Below are 11,098 nucleotides of genomic sequence, written 5' to 3' on the forward strand. Positions count from 1 at the left end.
CATTTACCACAACTTAAAGGTATCTTATATTATTAGATATCTTATTATAAAACATGCTTTAGTTAAGGAGTTATTGATACTTCAAGTGCAAAATGATGATATAAAACCTTGATAAAAATACACTTTTAAGTATCAATCACTGGTGATGCGAAGATTGTGTTTGTTGTTATTATTTCCCTTGTATGTTGTTCTTTTGTAGCCGAGCCAAGATTCATTTCTTCTTTGTCCATGTATCCAACATTTGATGTTGGCGATCGTGTTTTTTCAGAGAAGAAAACAATTAAAATGACTTCCTTTCCTTTTCTTTCTTTCCTTTGATGATGTTAATGAGGTTTTATGGGAGTAAATTTAATGCTGAACAAATGCACATTTCAGTTACAAAGAAAAAAAAACCATAGGTTTTTTTGGTTTTGGAACTCAAAAAGCGAACCGGAACTGGAAACTAGTCGGTTTGGACCGATTTTGGTTCGGTTTGGGTTCCTCTTTTCTTTTTTTATTTTTTTCTGGTTTGGTTGTTTTTTAAAGGTAAAAACCAAACCGAACCGAAAATGTTCACTTTTAATTTTTAGTGTTTTATTTTCTCATTTTCAACCTTATGGATAAAATTTATTAACATGTTTTCTTTGTTATGGGTTTATTACTTATTATAATAAAATTTTCTATATTAATCTTATGCATTAATCTTTTTTTTGCTATAAATTTAGAAATTATTATAAATTTTCTATTTTTTATTTATAAATTATTATGAATTTGGAAATTACTACTTTTTCTAAAAAAATCATTTACTTGTTATAAATAATAAATCTATTCATATAGCATATATAAGAGTAGTTGTATATGCTGTTATTAAACAAGAAAGATATAAAATTTATATACCAAAAAATCATATACAAATGTAACAAAACAAAAAGAATTCTATATAAATAGCATTTTGAATCACAACGGTAAACATTGTATTGAATAAATTTATAGGCAACCAATTGTATTTTATCATTTATGTGACCTCCTCACAAATCATAACCAATTACAATCAACACAAATATACCTATCATGGAGCAAAATGTATCTATTAGGAAACAAGTAATTCTATTCTTACAAATTATAGGTTAAAATTCAAATTTTCATTTTATTAATGGTCTTTACTATAAATATGTTGAAAATAAATTTTTGTAATATACAAAATAAATTTTGTAGCTGAATACAGACGTTGCTTTCCCCCCCACATGGCTAGAAGTAGATAAACAGGAATTAATTCTAACTCCCACATAATGAAAAAAAGTAAAAGATTTTGAGAAGAAAATAATCCTATTTGACCACTATACATTGCTAACATCAAAAAATGAAATAATCGGGAATCCCGAGTAATTGGCCGAGCCGCTAAAGTAGCTAAAGTGGTGATAAATCCGGTCAGTAAAATAGAGTCAGTAAAATAGGTCTATGCATGATTACTTTAGAATTGTATTAAAAACAATTCTTAAGTTATGCATATATCTTATTAAAGACCTAGAGGATATGATTCCTAAGAGATAATTAATAATCAAAGATTAAATTTTTATTTCAAGGTATGAGAACAATACTAATATTTGTATGCATTAAGAAGAAAAATTTATAATTATTGTTTTACATTTATATAGGATTGAGTTAGAGAAATTATTGGGACCTCTATTCTTACAAATATTCTTGTTGAAATTCAATGAATGTGTCAAGGGCAAAATAAAGGAACAACACAGGATATTTTAGTAGTTATAACTTTTAATTTGAAGCTTACATATATTTTAGCTAGATGGAAAAGAAGTGCATATTGTTATTACCCAATTTTGACGCTATTTTTTAGAACAAAAACAAAAAAAAAAGCAAAAAAAAAAAAACTCAAAAACTATGTTCTTAATGTGTTTATATCATTAGCAGCATTTTTTATAAATAATTTAAAGTTAAAAAAATATACTTTTAACACGTTTAATTTTTAACATGCTCATTAAGTCGACGTTAATATTCTATTTTTTTTTTAAAAAAAGTATTTATTACTTTAGTGATTTAATTATAATTGTGAAATTGGATATGATCGATTTTAAAATTAAAAACCCTCTCACCAAGTAACCTAAATTTTAATCAAATATTCCATAATCAATATTCTTAATCCAAGGGCCTATATTTATATTTATTTGCTTTGCCTCTAAGTTATTCCTACAAATCTCCAAAAATTAAACAAGTGGTATAGATTAATTATTGAAATCTATTGATTGATTTTGGTTTGCTTTGCCTTCAAGCCAAATGAATTATAATATAAATTAAATGTGTTACCCAAAAAAAAGAAAGAAAGAGAGGCCATAATAAAAGTTAATCTAGGGAAACCTAAAAGATAGAAAAGAAAAATATAAAAAAAGTCTTTCCTACACTCTCTCTTTCTCCCATTTTAAAGAAAAGAGTGACAATGTCCATTATTTTTTTCCTTTCATTTAGGACCCTATCTTTCCCAACTCTTGTCCAAAAATCAACAACCAAATCACACCCCTTCCTTCATCCCTCATCACTTTCTTCTCTCTCGTTGTTTTTTAAATTACTCATCAACCATGTTTGCTAACCTCAACCCCATTGTGACCACCACTGCCACTAGCAATGGAAAAGAAATAACATCCTTGCGTCGTCTTACCATTCGAGCCTCTATTCTATTAACCCGGAAGACATCTAAGACCACCATTCTTTACTCTACCAAATCCAAAATCAACAATCCAAAAATAACAACCCAAAAGCTAACCCTCTTCACCACTAAACTAACTAAGCACCAATAACATCTCGTTTTTCTCTCTTCATCATCAACCATGAATGCTAGCAGCTCCGACCAATAACTCTAGCCCACACAATCAAAATAACTCAACATCTAACTAATAACTCCCCCATATCTAGTTTCTCCTCATTATAGCAATAAGAGATGCTCGTTCGCCTATTTCATCTTTCTTCTTTTGACCATTGTTAACCACCACCTATGACAACCCAACACAACCAGTAACTCCCTTTCTTTTCCACTACAGCCACTTGCAAAAAAGAAGAAGAAAGTGAAACTAAAAATTATATGTAAAAAAAAAAATGAACTATTTGTGGATTTTTCTTAATTTTACAAATAGCGATATCTCTCATCACCACTATAAGAAGGCAAACAAGGAGATGTTCCCGATCCACCAATTTTTTTGTCTTCATCGAAGGCACTGTGTGGCTTCACTCACCACCAGTGGCGATGGCATATGGAGCACAAGCACCACCATTGTTCCTATACTTTTAAGGTCTTAAATCACTATTCTTACATTTTCAACAATGTTTTTCAAATTATTTTCGACCTTCAAAATTCTATTTTGCAAAGTTTAGATGATTAATGTATGTGCTTCAATTATTGTTGACATTTGGATTTTGGTGGTTCATAAACATGTAATTGTAGAGTGTGTGTTTGCATTTTTATTTTATTTTTGTGTTAAATAAATGGTAAAAAAAGAAAATAAAAAGGATTAAAGATTAAAAAAAAGTTTTTTAATTAACCAAATGTTTTAATTGCATAAATCCTCAAAATTATCTGAGCATTATTTTAAAATCTAAAATATTTTGACATGTTTTAAAAATATTGCATGGATTTTATAAAAAAAATTGTAGAATTTCTATGGAATTTGGCCTATATTTTAAAAAATATTAAAAACTTATTTTTTACAAGAAAATATCATCAGCTTTTAATATAAGGATAAAAAACCTAAAAAGAGTTAATATCCAAAATATTATTAGGAATAATAATTTATTGTTATTCATTTTAATATAATGATAAAAACTTGTATGAGGTTAATAACTAAAATATTATTAGGAATAACAAAATTCATTCACTCATATTATAAAGATAAAAAAAAATATAATGAATTTTATTTGAAATTTTATTTGTAATGATATTATAGCCAAAAACTCTAAGTTTATCTCGAAAAAAACCCCAATGATAATTTAGGACATTTTATCATTCCAGACCAAGTCATTAACAAAAATAAAGTTTATTCATTGTAGCAAAATCATCATAGTAAGCTGAAAGAAATATAAATATTATCTGAATATAAAAAATAAAGAGAAAAAATAATACAATTTACCTCAAGTAAGACATAGTAAGGATGCAAATACTTTACCTTAACACAATTATTTTCTTGTCCAGAATCTAAAGACTATCTATAGTTTCTAGTAACGATAATACTAAGTGACGACTCCTTTATCAAACCAAAAACCTTCTAGGAAACTGTTTAGGAAAGGTTGTCATGACGTCATGCCTTCGCGAGGAGAGTACATCACATATGATTCACATGTTTTAGGTGATGCACTATCAATACCAAGTGTTCTAAAAATCCTAGAATGTATAAAAAAAATTATTATATGCAACAAGATTCTAAAATTTCTAAATTTGTAATGACTCAAACTTTCAAATGCTTTGTATCATCATTTATAGGGATCTTATATATAAAAAAAATAGGTAGTTTTCTTATAACATCATGTACAAGTATACACAATTTATATTTACATACTAATAAGTTTTTTAACACTTTCAATATTACATATGGATATCTTGATTACAAATTAATTCTTAGCAATTACAAGGACCTTTCCGTCAAAGAGATAATAACTTGCTAACCCTTGAGAAGCGTTGATACCTTCCAAGATAATTTTCTATAACACATGCAAGGTTTTAAGTTTAATCAGCATTTAAGTAATCATAATGACTAATATTTATCAATATATATATATATATATATATATATATATATATATATTAACAACCCAGTATTGTTAAACTACTTGTGCAAAATCCATGGTAGTTTACAATATAATACTTTTTCATCCGTCATATACAAAATCCTTATTGTTCAAGGATTAAAGCAATTATGACACCTAAGAGGAGTGTAAGTTAGGTGTATTACTAATATTGACAAAACAAAAAATATAAATTATTTTAAATAAACACAATAACCAATAATATAATTAAAGTGCTTAAAGAAAAGAGATAAGGTAGACAATTTGCAAACTTGCTTTTAACATGGTTCGGCAAATCCACATCTACACCTTAAGTACTAAACTATACTTGAGCATTATATTACTTCTTAAGTTCAATTTCAAGAGTTTTTACATCACTTGATAAGTCCATATCAAGTTTTTTCATCACTTGAAGATATGTTATTTTCAATATTTTTTTCACTTATAGATATGTCATTTTCAAGATTTGTTCTTGGTGAAATTACCTCACAAATACCAAAAATTTCTATATAACTCTTAAAGGTTTACAAAAGTGATTTTGTTATCACAATTAACTCTTTCAATAGAGTGGAGAATAGAATTGAAAATTCTAATATCTCTATATCTCATAAAATATCACTTATAAGATTTGAAGGTGTTTAAGTATAACGAGAATAAGATTGAATACTCTTTAATTAGATTGTAAATGTTTAATAGCACTAATTAGAATATAATCAAGGATTGACAATTTTGAAATATATTTATCTTAGAATAACTTGTATATCATATATGTTTGAAATTCCTATTTTATTTTGCAATTATATATATTAAAAATTAAATGTTTATAGTTATTATAATTTCACTAACGACTTAAATAGTCGCTCACTTCAAATTGGTCATGTGAATTGATTGGCCCTTTCTTGTAAAATTCTCAGGTGTTCATTATTGATGAACTAACGATCAACTTGTTGATTTGATTATTCTAAATAGTTAATTGGCTCATGTAGAATTCTAGTTTTAACGAATTAATTTTTGGTGAATTTTTAAAACTATCTATCTTAAATTTTATCATATGATTTACCAATTATTTAAATGTATGCTTAGTGAAGTTTGTGAGTTTATTTTAATGGTGTTATCAAGTAAGTTATAAAGATTTATATTAAGCACTTAAAGTAAACACTTAATCTAACTCTTCACTTTGCTTTTTTCTTAAACTGTTTGATTAATTTCTTCATAAGATTCACAATATTTCTTAATATGTTCTTTGAATAAATATTTTTAAAATTTATTATCAACAAGGCATATTATTAGTCTATTTTATTATTTTATTATTATCTTCAAAATATATAAAAACATGAATATTAGACCTAAAGGTCAATAATCCCTTTGGTTTTTTTTTTATAATGACAATATTAGGAATAATCTCTTAATTATGATTCATTTACAATATATTCCATCCACAATAGCTTATAATTTCTTTCAATTAATACTTGAGATATTATATCTTTATTATTGTATTACCCATAGTATACCATTACATTGATTTATATAATCATTCATTGTAAATATTCTTACCTCAATTTCAACCCACTAATTTCAATTATATCTTTTAATATCTACCAAGATTATTTATGAGTTTGTAAAACTCTTATACCATGTTTCCTTTTCATTGTATTATTTCTAAATTTCATCCTTTTATCTTACCAACATATCAAATTCATTCCATTACTTCATTTTGTAACACATTTATTTATACCACAATATATTCCTTTAATTTATTGAATTTACATTTCAATAAAATTTTGGTTGAGTTTACTTTTAATTTTCCATCATTTCCATATCTTTATTTTCTATAACAATGCAATAATAAGTTGATTAATACTCAACTTCACAATTCAAATATAACTATTTATTAGACATGTTTAATGAATCCTTTAATATGCATTTGTATTATGATTTTTTGATTCGAATTTCATTATAATTTTACTTATTATCAATTTACTACATCCATCACTGGTTTGTTTTTAATAAGAACTATATAATACTAGTTAAGCATCTATAATACTATCAACTTTTAACTATCATACCATATAGATTTATTGGCCTTATAATCTTGGCAGATATTATTGGTTATTTAAGAAAATTAATATTATTTGCATTATTTTTTCATAAATCTAATTTTAATGCTAGAATCTTAGTATTTAAGTCTTAATTTTTGGTTAAGAAATGACATAAATCTAGGGATTTTGTTTCAATATTATGACTTTTTAATACCCATTTTTTATATTCACTTAAATAAAATACATGCATACATGTGAATGCTAGATTTTATTAAGTGCATCTTTACTATGTGTGAATGAAAGGTGTATATTGTTTTTAATTTTGATAATCCAAAATTTAAGGAGTTGGTTGGTGTTAAAAAAGCTTCTACATTTAATTTTTTCTAAACTTAAACTTTAGGGGTTGACACTTAAAAGAATTTATTAAAATTTTTTTATGGTGCATTGCAATTTTAAAATAGGTTGAAATAAGAATTAAATAGTGTTTTGCAGTGATGATTATTTTTTAAAATATTTTTATTTAAAAATATATTAAAATAATATTTTTTTTATTTTAAAAAAATTATTTTTAATATCAATATTAAAATAATTTTAAAAAATTAAAATAAAACTTAATGTAGAAGGTGACACGAGGATATCTTTACCATAAAACTTAACGTAGAAGGTGACACGAGGATATCTTTACCATTGAAAAAGCAAGGGATAATTGAAGAGTGTATAAGGTACAAAATCCAAAAGTAAGGGATGGTTGGAATGCCAAACAAGAATATTATAGGGGCCCACAGATTTGGTATTATTCTATCAAACAGATAGGCATCGTAAATGTAACGTGGCGTCTTGACACAATCTGGCTGGATGGGTTCCATGCTTGTCCATTTGGTGCATCAGCGCATGTGATCATGATTATTATTGTTATGGTCATGGTCTTGGTGATGTTACAGTGACACGTCGTTAGGCTACTTCGGTAACGCGATTGGTTACACAGACATTAGCTATCATTTGATTCTCTGTTGGGGGAGGGGTTTTGTGCGTTTCTGTTTTTTGGCTCGAGCGAGAAATTTAAATACAGCTGTGATGATTGAGATGGGGACGTAGCTTGCCAGTTTGACAGTCCAATTATGGGTAGCCACGTGGGGGATTGACAATAATTGCCAAAGAAGGGGTGTTCCCTTAAACTGACAATTATATATTTTTTTTAATTTTTTTTTCAAATGCTGTTTTTTCTTTGTGATATTTCTAAAACACAAAATTTACCATGCTAATTTAAAAAAAAAAAATTCAAAGAGAAATGCAAGTGTTTTGGAACTTTTGTGGGTCCGCTAAGCGGCCTTTTTCTTTTCCGATTCTGGACTTCCAGGTGCGTACAAACTATTACGATACAATTTGTAAAGTGAGAAGCTTGGCAAAGGCAACTAATGGGTGTATATTTTAAGGAAAATTCTCGACTTTTTTTTTTTAAAAAAGAAAGTTATTCCCTGGCATTTTGTTCCTGTGTAATATGGACACATCAGTAGTAGAATCTTTGCGAAAACTGTTCATATTGCCTAACAGACTAGAATTACAAGTGGTGTTTCTTTACTATTATAAAAAAAAGTTAATATCTTAAATTAAATTTAAAATTTAAAAATAATGAAAGAGAATGGTAATGGTGAATTATTTTTATTTCATTATAAAAATAATAATTTGTAATTGGATTTCTCAAATACCATACATATAACATAAACAATGAGATAAAATTATTTAGGAATCTTTAAAATCCTGTTAGATATATCTAAAATTATCCTTAAAAAATTGAGTTGTCGCAAACTATAAATTATCTATTTATCCAATATTTAATGGTAATGCACATGAATCACTAATAAAAAAAATCTTTTAAACCACATTTTAGGAGAGAGAGAAAGATAAATTGTTATACCTAGAGTGTTAACTCTTTATCGCGTGACTTATGTAATTTTTTTATCCAACAAATAACAAAAAAAAAAGGTATAACTTTGTTAATTATGAAAACTCTATAAATTGATAAAATATTAATTTATCTTTGGATAATATCCATATTTTAATTCAAGACAATTTTAAAAATTAACTTTGTTACTTGATTTTTGTACGTCTAAAAATATAACCCATGTATTAATTATATTTTAATCATTAATTTCTAAAATGTATTTTAATCATGTTATATTTTAATCTTAATTAAATCATCCCAGTTTAATTTCTAACTGGTGGTTCTTAATGTATGTGATCCATTAGGATTCTAATATGTTGACCTGTATATAAATTATAATTATAATAAAATAAAATAATTTATTATTAATTCAACAATTAATTAATTTATATTTGAAGATTAGATATATTGTCTAGCAACATGTCATGATTTTCCAAATATTACAAAAGTCATTAGTGATTTAACTTAGCTTTTTAGTCACCGATTTCTCAATGTAATTAACATTTTTTATCAATAATATTTTGATTTAACAGTAACGCATGAAGTATGTCTGCAATGTTAAATCATTTATGTTCTCTATATAATAGTAATTTATTGTTTGCATAAAATTTGAAATCGTTTTCAAATTTCATTTCACCTTGGTCAAGAATTTCTCAATTAATACTATTTGAGAACAAATGAAAATGTTTTTTTTTTCTAATTCACATAAGGTAATGAATTATTTTTTGAACACTCCGGTACCTTTATATAGTTCATGATATACCCAATATCTCCTCTTTTATTATTTCAATTAAGATAACATATAACAATATCAAAATATAACTTTTTTATATAAAATAACTTAATGATTTCAAGTTTAAAGGTTACTTACACAACTATCATATGAGCCTTTTCGTAAACATAGGAGACCTCTCCATATAAAATTCTTATGCAAGTCAATTCGGTGTACATGTCTTATGAAAAACATTTATATATAAATTTGAAGTATTACTTATACCTCAATTTATGAGAACAACTACTTCATTTCATAAAAAAAAATGACATACAATATACCAATTTCTACGACTCTAATGAGTGTAAAATATTTAAGAGAGCATTAATTAGAAATATTTTAGAAATAATGCTTTGATATAATAAAAATCCTATAATTATAACAACTTTATAATTTTCTTTACAATGTATTTTTGTCCTGTAAATTTTATCTTTACTTTATATTTATTAATCTAATATTATTTAAATATTAAAAATAAATTAAGTTTTTATTAATAATAATTATATATATAAATATAATAATACAATATATAATCAATCAATTGACTTTGACTTTATGATAACCATTTATGCCTAAACAGGCATAGGCAACAGTTGTTGTTGCCGTTTGGGCCTTTTGGCTCAACCAGCAACAACTTTTTTGTGGCTAATAGAGCCATGGCCGAACGATAAAACTTGTACCACTTGGATCTTGGCTTAAACTCTCTCTCTCTCTCTCTCTCTCTATATATATATATATTACCATGGAGTCAAAACACAATGCCACACGCTATCAATGTACACAAATTTCTTAAATAGTGATACTGCCAGATTTTTGACATGAAAAGGTGTTATTTCAGTAAAGAATTTAAATGATTTTTGAAAAATATTCATTCACTTTTATCCTTGGTGTTTTGATGTTTGATGGTGTTTGAGGTTTGTAAAGACTAATTTTTGAACTTCATTTGTCTTTAAATCTGGTTGAAAACAATTTTATAACTTAAACTATATATATTTGCATTTTAATTTAATGTTTTTAGATTATTTTTTTACCGAAAAATATTAATTTTAATTTTTTATCAAAAGTATTTATCACATAATGTTTTTTCAAAAATAAAAGAATTATGTGTTAAGAATCTTACATTGAGTGCATCAATCAAACAACGAATTTCTTTAAAAGAATTAATTTTGTTGGTTGAGTAGATAAATCAAACAAAGTTTTTGTTTTTTGAAATTAAGTTTGTTTCGGCCTTTATAAAATAAAGTCTAAAATAAGTTGATATTTCGACTCTAGGTTAAATTTAACTCGTAATTATTAATTTTTTTTGAATGATTGATTTGTGCAATCTATAATTTATATTGGTTGAAAACAATTTTGATAAAAATATTGGTATTTTTTCAATTTAATTTATAAAATTAAAAGAATATTTTGTGATCATAAATTGTTTGAAATATAAAAACAATTTTGAAAAAAAGAAGTGTCTAATTACATTATAAAATAGGTTTGTATAAGTTAATTAGTTTCCTTATCATCATGGTTGAATATTATACAATTTTCTTTATCTATTTTTTTTAATTTATTTAAACTCAAACATAGAATACA

The sequence above is a fragment of the Populus euphratica genome, unplaced genomic scaffold, assembly GCF_000495115.2.
Source record: "Populus euphratica unplaced genomic scaffold, PopEup_1.0 scaffold1489.1, whole genome shotgun sequence".
NCBI classification, from domain to species: Eukaryota; Viridiplantae; Streptophyta; class Magnoliopsida; order Malpighiales; family Salicaceae; genus Populus; species Populus euphratica.